At 35.3% G+C, this 4630-nt stretch overlaps 1 non-coding gene across 1 annotated transcript; it reads right to left on the reverse strand.

Annotated features, from left to right (window-relative positions):
* Nucleotides 1-4251: 4251 nt before the first annotated feature.
* Nucleotides 4252-4354, reverse strand: LOC112438933 (U6 spliceosomal RNA). The gene has a single exon (XR_003027251.1). It is a non-coding gene; the product is annotated as a U6 spliceosomal RNA (small nuclear RNA).
* Between the last annotated feature and the right edge of the window lie 276 nt (nucleotides 4355-4630).

Raw genomic sequence — 4630 nt, forward strand, 5'->3', positions numbered from 1 at the left:
AGCTGTGGAATGGTGTTTGAGTTTTTCCCCTAAATTATAGAAGATAAGTATGAATCAGGGAAGACAAACCCACTTGAAACACATATATTTGAGATGCAAGGGTTTAGGGGCTTAAGATCATGTGATTATGACTGATACGGCTACTGAAGACCAGATGTAGCAAACAGGCAAGACATTTTCCTAGAATGAGTTGGAAGTTTTGCCTAACAGTAAGACTGATTTTATATTCTAGGAAGTGTCTCCCCAAAGAGGGAAGCCCTAGTTTTCAGAGAAGCAAGTGCTTCTGTGCCAAGTTAAGGAATAATCTGTCTCTGATCCTGTCTGATGTATAAATTGGCCGTATATTTTTGGCAGTGCCATCATCCAAGAGCTAAGTTTTAAAAAATGTCTAGGAAAATATAATACTTATCTGCAAATGTGAATGCTAATGAAACCCTGTTGTTGGCTAATTTCCATCAGAGGAAATAGCTGCATATTCAAAATATCTATAGGTAGACACTTAAAATCATCATTGCTATTAAAAAGCAGTTTATACCAGAGCTCATGTTTGAACTAAAGTGAAAATTCTGTCTCTATAATAAGAATATGATAACTGGCAGTCCTCAGTATTTAATAGGAAGGAATGAAATTTGGGAAAACAGAAATAAAAGTTCTTTTTGTTGTTGTTGTTTTTTTAGAAATCAACTAGATCTAGGTAATAATCACTATTGTGATCCATTGAATAGAAGCAGTGTTGCTTCACTTGGTGTGCAGTTTATTTATAATCCTCCTACCTTTGTACACAGACTGCATTTGGGGTGTGTATGTATGTGTGTGGGCAGCAGAGAGAGAACAAGTTGAAAGAGAATGAAATCAATGTATGAGGAGCATAATTTAGGAATTTATCTTTTTTTAGTAATAGAGTTTGAAAAGTAAGATAAACCTGATAATGAGTTTTCTTCCTTGTAGCCAGGTTTGTGTAAAAAAGGAAAAGACTTTCTCATATACAAATGCAAATCCATGTACCATGCCCCCGCAAATATAAGCAAGGATGTGCACATATGTCCCAAATTAATTCCAAAGCAATTTCAGACCCAGATTTGTGTTAATGCATTTAGCAAGTAATTAGTTGTCCATTCATTCATTAACAGCATATTTTAAAACTTCTTGCAAAACCTAACCTCCCCCCTCAACAAAGTGGCACTTCTAAGAAGACAGAAGGGATGGAAAATATGTCGGGTAAGATGAGAAAACAAATCAGAGAAAGAAAATTACACGTTAGCTGTAGAAGAACATTAGTCATAGAAATGGGATTTACAAAGAACACACTTTGCTTTCCTTTACCTTTTCACACAAAAAAGGGCGAAGTTGCGAATTGGAACTGCATCAGTGGGTACTTTCGCATTTTATGAGTCCAGTTTAGTATAATGTTTTTCTCTCTTGGACATTATAATTTTTCTTCCATTTGTAAAGCGCTTTATAGTTTTCTAAGCAGTTTCACATAGAGTAGCTCCTTTGTGGAACTAATAGCATTTACATGGGATCACAATATTCTAATAGAATTGTGCAATTCACGTAATGAGTTTAACTTGTTGTTAAAATGAATGCCACTTGGATAAGATTGAAGGGGAAACCAGGCAGGTCAACAATCTTGAGGTAAGTTCTGACCATTTTGGATTTGTAAGAGGTGAGGGTAAGAAATAAAGTTACTTTGGGAGAATACAACCATAGATAAAAGAAGTTTTAAAATGAAGGCTAAAAGGACAAAGATTTCCTGTCCCTATTTCAAAATTTCCCTAAGAGTTGTGATAGAGATTGCCAATTTCCATTCTCCTCCTTTTCCTCCTCTTACAAACACAAGCTCTGCATTACTGGATGTGCCAAGCTGGAAAACTGCATCACCCAGCCTCCCTTTCCCCTTCTTGCTTTTATTAGCCTACAGTTTTTGCAACATGCTGGACCTTCTGACTCCAAGGAGATCTAGACAATGGAAGCTACACAGTAAGCGTGGAAGAGAAAAAGATGGAAGGAATCTACGATGTCAGTGTTCTGTTAAACACCTCCATGCATTCTTCTATTATTCCAGCCATTGCTAGATAACTAATTTTGCTCAGGTACAACAAAACAACCTGGTGAAGCCTGCCTGCCATGCACCTCTCCCTTCCTGATCTACAGAATCTCTAATCATTTTACCTTCATATAGGAAACTAATAGGAACTTATTCAGCTCTCAAGGAATTGCAACCCATAAGTGTTAGTAGTAGTGTATGAAAAGAGTTAACACATGTTGGGAATAAAAAATACCCTTTTCAATGGCTGACATAGCCAATAGATCCATGCTTTCCTTTTTCTTTCTCTCTGTCAAAGAGCCCTGATATATATTTCAAAAGGCTTATCTGGCATCCCATGGAACATTCCAACAGGTGATCCATAGTGATTTCATATAAATAAAGCAACGTTGTCCAGTGTTGTCATTCCCTTCTCTGAACATACACTCCCTCCATCTGCCATTCCTGCTCACAAATAAACATCCTACATATTAGCCTTTGTTTCAGACTTCTCTTTCCAGGGGTCCCAGGTGATGACAGATGAAATCATGCAGGAATAAACCAGTCCTGGATTGCCTAGCTCTGAGCTTTTTATCTTTAATATAAACAGGAGAGTTATTGTAGTTTTCAGCTCAATAATTTATCTATTGATAAATTATTAATATTTATCTATGGTCACATTCGCCCAAAGTAGCTTTTATTTATTTATTATAGATATTGATCTATTGATAATTAAACTGATAATTTATCTTTTGGTTCCTTTTTTATAATTTTTAGTTTTTGATTTATATTCTCTATCTAGTGATACTTCTTGTTTTTTTTTAGGTTATAAAGGTCTTTATTTTTGACAATTGTAATTTTTACACTTGTTACAAAAGATTTCAAAGGTTACAAATCATGATACCTGATATAATATATCATGTTGTGAAATTATAGGAATATTTTTCCTCTATCACTGTCTTTCAATTTCCATTTAAATGGAAATAGATTTTCTTTTATTTTTATTTTATTATTATACTTTAAGTTTTAGGGTACATGTGCACAGTGTGCAGGTTAGTTACATATGTATACATGTGCCATGCTGATGTACTGCACCTATTAACTCGTCATTTAGCATTAGGTAGATCTCCTAATGCTATCCCTTCCCACTCCCCCCACCCCACAACAGTCCCCAGAGTGTGATGTTCCCCTTCCTGTGTCCATGTGTTCTCATTGTTCAATTCCCACCTATGAGTGAGAATATGCGGTGTTTGGTTTTTTGTTCTTGGGATGGTTTACTGAGAATGATGATTTCCAGTTTCATCCATGTCCCTACAAAGGACATGAACTCATCATCTTTTATGGCTGCATAGTATTCCATGGTGTATATGTGCCACATTTTCTTAATCCAGTCTATCATTGTTGGACATTTGGGTTGGTTCCAAGTCTTTGCTATTGTGAATAGTGCTGCAATAAACATATGTGTGCATGTGTCTTTATAGCAGCATGATTTGTAGTCCTTTGGGTATATACCCAGTAATGGGATGGCTGGGTCAAATGGTATTTCTAGTTCTAGATCCCTGAGGAATTGCCACACTGACTTCCACGATGGTTGAACTAGTTTACAGTCCCACCAACAGTGAAAAAGTGTTCCTATTTCTCCACATCCTCTCCAGCACCTGTTGTTTCCTGACTTTTTAATGATTGCCATTCTAACTGGTGTGAGATGGTATCTCATTGTGGTTTTGATTTGCATTTCTCTGATAGCCAGTGATGGTGAGCATTTTTTCATGTGTTTTTTGGCTGCATAAATGTCTTCTTTTGAGAAGTGTCTGTTCATGTCCTTTGCCCACTTTTTGATGGGGTTGTTTGTTTTTTTCTTGTAAATTTGTTTGAGTTCATTGTAGATCTTGTATTTTCCTTTAGTTATTTAGACATGGTTTTCTTCAACTCTTTGAACATATTTTAAATAGCTGATTTAAACTCTGTTTAAAGTCTTTCCAGTAAGGACAACTTCTGGGTTTCACAGGCCAGTTTCTATTGACTGGCATTTTTACTGTGTATGGGCCATACTGTCTCATAATTTTGCATCTCTCACAATTTTCAATATTTTATATATATTTATTTTATTTCTTTATTTTTAAATATTTAATTTAAAAATAAAGACTGCAGATATTCAGTGTGTACAATGTGATGATTTGATATATGCATACATTGTGTAATGATTAACACAATCAAATTAGCACATAAAATTATAAAATCAAATTTATATGTCATCTTTGTGTGGGGGCCATGCTAATCTTCTCTGTATCATTCTGATTTTAGTATATGTGCTGCCAAAACAAGCACTAAATATTGTAGTTAAGTAATGTGGCAACTTTGGAAATCAGATTTCCTTACACTTTTCCCAGGGTTGTTGCTGTTGCTGTTTGTTATTTTTGTGGCTATTTGTTTAATTACTTTCCATGACTTCTTCTGTGATATCTCTTTTCTTTGTCCTGTGTGGACATTTAAGCTTATTGGCCAGCTGATGATTAAACTAAGATTTTCTTAAATGCATTGAACTAATAATTTTCCCTGCCTTCTCAAAGGCAGTTTTGTGTGTGTTGTGGTATGCCTTCAATG

This window comes from Pan paniscus, chromosome 12, assembly GCF_029289425.2.
Source record: "Pan paniscus chromosome 12, NHGRI_mPanPan1-v2.0_pri, whole genome shotgun sequence".
Classification (NCBI taxonomy): Eukaryota; Metazoa; Chordata; class Mammalia; order Primates; family Hominidae; genus Pan; species Pan paniscus.